A 6,334-nucleotide genomic window follows, 5' to 3' on the forward strand; every position below is an offset into this window, starting at 1 on the left:
TACAGAAAATTGCGGTTATAGATCTCATGAAAAATAAGTGCGGTATTCATCGCATAAGACATTTCAACAAAATCCGCTATGGCCACAGTCTCCATGGCAACGGAACTTTTTCCTAAATTTGATCGCTGATTTTAAGACTCCCCACTATGCTTGTTATATGTGTGAAATTTGATAAAACTTGGCCCACTAATGTTACTAATAAGCGAGATAACCCTGGGGTGTAATCCCCCTTACCGAATCCGCAACAACAGCGCAGCACCGTCTTCATTGGGCACAACAGCACGTGGATAAAAGCAGAACCTCTTAGATCTTCCTACACAACTCCTGTCCTCTCACTGCCCATGTAACAATCAACACAGTTTCAGGAAGGTCATAACATGAATCTCATGGGCTGGCCAGTGTTCTTAACGGACATGTCCCCAGCAGGGGCGGCTCGTGGGGCTAAAAAGTGGGCGTGCACAATAATAATTAAGCTATGGCATGCTGAAGATAGTCAAGGGCATATTAAATGAGACGGTGTATAAGTTTAGGATCTTTGGGTTGGTGAGGGAGGGCCTCGTGATTTTATTTTCATTCTTTTTACTTGTCGCTTTTATTTCTAGTACTAAATTTGTTTGTTAGCTAAACATCAATTTTGTTCATCTTGTATTGGAACTGAACACTCAAGTACATGTCCAGGGGCGGTTTGTTAACTGAACAAGACCGGCGGTGCCGGTCAGATTTTTGTCAACTGAACTGTTGACTAGAGATTTATTACTGATGACGATTTTCATTCAGTTTTAAGTAAATCCAAACAAACATGTATCAACATTCAAAAACACCTTGCCGATTTGAAGGCGCTCAAATAGACAAGTGGGATTCACTGCTGTTTTGTCGCGACATAACCTCATTCCTTCACGTTTGTTATCGCGCCGGTTCGTAATTTTAAATCGTCTCCCGTCAAACCGTCACGTCGCGGAATTTTGTACTACGTACACACAATTGATACACAGCGGGCTTGGCTAAGGCCTAGCGATGACGTCAGTCCCATGGACAAATCCATCGCCAGTCCACAGAAAGATTAGTGTATCCCTTAATTGCCAGATTGGCCTCTTTGTAGCTTACAAAATTAAGAATGAGACTGTCTTGAGCAGCACAGACACATGTATTATTTTATCAGCAAAACATGTATTTATCATTCAGCCTTTCTCTAACTACTATCAGAACATTTATTGTCAGCATGGCACACAGAATTCTACACTTATAGAAGCGGAACTCCCTCTTTGAGATCGCTGATTCGCTGTGAGGAATTGAAACTAAAACATGGCGGCCAGTTGAGGGCACCTTTGGCTGCGCCGCCAGAGACTCTTAAATATAATTAAATACTCTCTGGCGCCGCACAGCGAGGCTTCGCGTTGCTATGCACGCTGATGCTAGTGGTAGGGCTTGGAAGACACCTTACATCAGTATTTTAAAACTTTCTTCGAAGAGGAAATATAGTGAAATAGTCTAGTACATTTTTATTGCCAACAATATGTCATAATTGGCAATGTTACAATGTTTTTGTACATGTATTTGTATTGTTGTTTTGTTGTTTTTTTAATGATGGGATGGGATCTAGATCTAGATAGATCTAGATCTCTAGATCTACTAACGATCTTCACAATCACAATACACTGTAACGCTTGATAATAACACTAATTATGAACCTTAATTCTGTTGGCAAAATATCTAGATATAGTCTTGATTAGTACTAGATCTACGATAAAGGGGACGCTGACAGTAACATGCTCACTACAATAATATTGTCATTAAACTTAAGGCCATCCAAAATATTGGTTTACACATAAAAGCCAATAATGCAAAACAAAGTAAACTTGAGTGGAACTGGCATATGTTTCCTGAATATAAGAATATGTTCAAAGTCATTTTCTGTGTGTTGGGAGTGTGATTTCTAATGCATGAATGATAGGCTCATTCAGATGTGATAATGAAGAAACTTGTGTCTACAGTCACAACAGAAAGAGTTCCATGGTGAGTGATCACTGGTCAAGGATTTCAGAGCTGTGTGCATTTTGAGAAAAATGTATCCCCATACCTTGGATCACATGTGGAGGGGATGGGCTTGTCCCCCTGTAATCCCCGCACACAGTAAACAAACACATATTTTTGAACACGTATAAGAAAAAATAAGTGATGTCTTGTTACGGATCAAATCAAAGTCCTGTTACAATTCAATTAATTGATAAAAGCGTGTATCGCAAGGCATCGGCTAACCCAGCACTATTACGCTATTTTATAAATACCTTCGTCAGATCTGAAATCTTTAATCTTTAATTTTTAATCCCGGCACACAGTAAACAAACACACATTCATGAACACGTATAAAAAAATAAGTGGTCTCTTGTTACGGATCAAATTGAAGTCTTGTTACAATTCAATAATTGATAATAGCGCGCATTGCTATGCATTGGCTAACTCAGTATTATACGCTATTTAATAATACATTCGTCAGATTTGGATGAAAGGAATTGAAAATGCTTTCAAAAACAATTATGAAAGTAACATAATTGAAGTAGGACTACATGTGCTTTTAAAGGCCCAAAAAGGTGTTATGGATGCTGAAATAAATGTTTCGGATGAAATAATACGCTATCTCTACTACCGTAGCATGCGGTCAAAAATTTGATGCGCAACTTATTATCAAATATCTAGGCTACTGAACTATCGAACACCTAGATCTAGATTCTCCTACTTTCACACAATGACTTAGATCTATCAATTCGTCTTAACCCCTTCACTGCTGAAAAATCTCCATCAACATCTGTACCTACAAGATTAAATGTTAATTCAAGGAATATTTAAACACAGAGAATTGTTTCAGAATAAGCAAAATCACAAGCTGTTACTAAAACAACTAAAACATGAGTCAACCAGATGAAACAATATGAGTGGAGAATACAAGCCAGAACCTACGTCTACCCAGCAGTGAAGAGGTTAACCGATGAGTATTTTTTTCAAACATTTGTACACATCTATAGGTTCTATATTATTCTAGAAATTTCTTTAAAGAAAATTCTTTAATGAATAGATCTACTAGCCCAATATTTTTTTAAAAAAATCCCAGTCAATGGTTTCTACAGATTTTTAAAAAGTTTATAGCTGGAGCTAAATCTCTTTTAAAAGCAAGTCCGTCCTTTTTTCTACTTCTGCTGGCGACATAAAGCTAATTATTGAACGCATGTTTTGAGAACATTAATTATATCTAGTGAAAAAATATGTTCAGTGTAAAACAAATTTCTTGTAACTAGTTTTGCTACTAAAAAATTACGTAGGCCATATGCGTATGCAAAATGTGTGTGGGAAGCTAGAAGTGCTGTGAACAATCCCATCCGTGTTACGAATTTTTTCACAGTTCTGTAGAACTTATATTTATAAACTCTCTATGTCTGCTTTTTCTGTTGTTGCACCCAAAAACACAACAATTTAAAACCTTAATTCCAATCTCTAGGATGCACAGTGAATTCTGTAACTCAAAATTACAAACTGGACAGTAAATGTTCCACTTTTCACTCGTTTGTAAAAGCCGCTCTTGCTTTAAAAGCTATAGGGTTACTTCCGAAAACGATAAATCGTGCCCTCAAGACGCCATTGTTTACGGTCTTCAATTCCTCACAGGTCACGTGGTACAGTTCCCGTTCTATAAGTGTAGAATTCTGTGGCATGGCACTACTCTTTTTTGTTTATTGACTTTTTAACCACTTATAGTTCCTCTTTGGCATTTACTCATCGTTTTCTCCCCACAAATAACTTACCTGGCCCTTAGGAGTCTGGCCGGCGAAAGAAGGAATCGTCTAGTGAAGATATATAAGGAACATTTTAACGAGGAGCGATAGGCACTCGGCTGTCAGAGTCTGGGTCGAAAACCCCCTCCTTTCCCTCCCCTTTTCAACCCTCACCCCAGCAAGACACCAAGTTCTATAATTAGCATTTGACACACTTCCCCACTTTGTTACAACACAGTGCTCAGTGTTCAGTTCTGAGAACTGAGAAGTGCGATGAAGTACATTTGATGATATAATGATCGGAAACTTGTGTGCTTTGTCCAGCTTTGTATAGCATCTGATTGTAGACTTGATCTGCTTGGAACAGCGTCACTGGTACAGTAGCAATTGACTTTTTGTCATCATACAGGACGGTTCTTATTACATATATTTAACGGGTTCAGTGCACGTCGATATTTTGCATCGGGGTGTAGAAAGTACGAGTAAAGTACTGTACTGGAGGCCAGGACCAGCGATTTATTGCTTCTCACTTTCAGTTTGTTTTCTAGCTTAGACTCAAGTAGTGTGTTTCTTTTTCTGTGTGTGTGTGTGTGTGTGTGTGTGTGTGTGTGTGTGTGTGTGTGTGTGTGTGTGTGTGTGTGTGTGTGTGTGTGTGTGTGTGTGTGTGTTGTGAAGGAAGGGGGTGGGGGAGGGAAAAATAGTCGACGTGAATGACCGCCGGTCAGTTCTATAAACCACGAGCCGCCACTGGTAATAACTTTCACTATTCCACTACAAAACCATTCAAAGGCACAACTCATAGGACGACGGTCACGTTCACCACCCTCAGGTTCACGGCTACAGAGTCACTTAAAATAGTGGCAAGACAAACAATGAACCAATCACAATTCACTTGAGCACTCCCCTGGAATGCTCCGGGGATCCCATAATACTGGTAAAGAAGAGCGTAGGGTCTATCGTGTTTATTTTTAGACTGCCTACAGTGGGCTATGTTTCGGCACTATTCGACAGGAGCACATTTGACATGTGCCGGCTTATTAATATTAATGTTCCGCCAAACTCGCTACGAGTGTCGTCATCGCTTGGGTTATCTCCAAGAGCGATTTATAGGTCAGGTTACACTGTTGAATATCCTTTTCTGTTTAGCTAAAGTGCGTGGACTTTATTTGGCTAGTGTTTGTTTCTGGTTTCTTTTATTATATTATTGTGGGGGTTTTGCGTAATAGAACATTCAAAAATTTTGGGCGGCACTGCACGACCGCGCTCTATGGACGAACCGCGCCTGGTCCCCAGCAGCGCACATATGGGATAACCATAACCTCAAAGTGCGTGCAAGAGACCTGTTTGTGATTCTGCAGCAATAATGGGTCGCACTAATGCAAAAGTGGGATAGAATTTCTCCCCCCCCAAAAAATGAAAAATGCCGTAGAATCAACGTGAAGATATGTCTTTGTCTGTATGCATATTAATGTTGACCATAATATATCTTTGTTAAGATCTTTATTAAGTTTCGGTTTGTGCATGATTCTACAAATTTGCTTAAAGGGGGCCACTCCGAAAGAAGGAAGACAATGTATTGAAATTAGATGAAGCATGTGATAAAATAATGGTCCACATGGGATTGAAAATTAATAAACTTCAATAAATACTTCTTTTAATCTATCTTCGTTTATTTGATACAAACGTTTACAGACGCTGCGAACAAAAAGTGTTGCGTTTTAATTGGCGTCCAGTATTAAATATTTTCTCTTATTTAGGTATACCATCCAGTGGTTTAGACATAACAGTAACCTGGTTGGTTTGGAAATAAACATTCACAGTTAAGTGAGAGGTACCATTTCTGACCTTGAATGACCTTAAAAGACAATCGCTACTTTCTTTCTCAGTGCAAAAGGGGACCGTAATTGACACACAAAAATCAAAGTACGAAATGATAGACTTGTATTTCTATTTCTTTCTATTTTTTTCTCTTTAGAAAAGATACCATACATTTGTATAGACCTTCAATTGCCATCACCGATTATTGTGATAGATCGTTACGTTTATTTTGCGTTGCAAGCAGTCATATTTTTTTGCTTCTCTGATAGTCACCATTTTCCCCATTGGAGGATCAATAGAGAATCTCTTATTTATCTCGTCCTATTTATGTCCCTCATGAGGACTGAATGTTCATTTGGAATGAACAGACCGGACCGGGGAGTTATTGTGAATTCGCGTGAGCCTTGCCAGAAGGAGAGGTTTGTGGGGCGGGCGGTAGGGTGGAGGGTCGTCATTCAGGGGGACAGCGATCAAATTTTTTTTCCCGCGCTCAGTGGCTTGGAAACTGACTTGTCAGCAATCTTAGAGGCCGGTTCCAGGTGAATACTCCGATATAATATATGTAAACGTTTTCTGAACTCGTCAATGGAACTCAGCTTGGGAACCTGAGGAGTGTTTTTTTTTTTTTAAAGCCTTCTTTCTAACCTTTTGTTCTCGGTCTCTCTTTGTCACGTCAACCCCTCGCCCCCTGTTTACCTCAGAGACCGTGTCTGTCTGTCTGTCTGTCTGTCTGTCTGTCTGTCTGTGTGCAC

The sequence above is a fragment of the Aplysia californica genome, unplaced genomic scaffold (genome assembly GCF_000002075.1).
Source record: "Aplysia californica isolate F4 #8 unplaced genomic scaffold, AplCal3.0 scaffold00247, whole genome shotgun sequence".
Classification (NCBI taxonomy): domain Eukaryota; kingdom Metazoa; phylum Mollusca; class Gastropoda; order Aplysiida; family Aplysiidae; genus Aplysia; species Aplysia californica.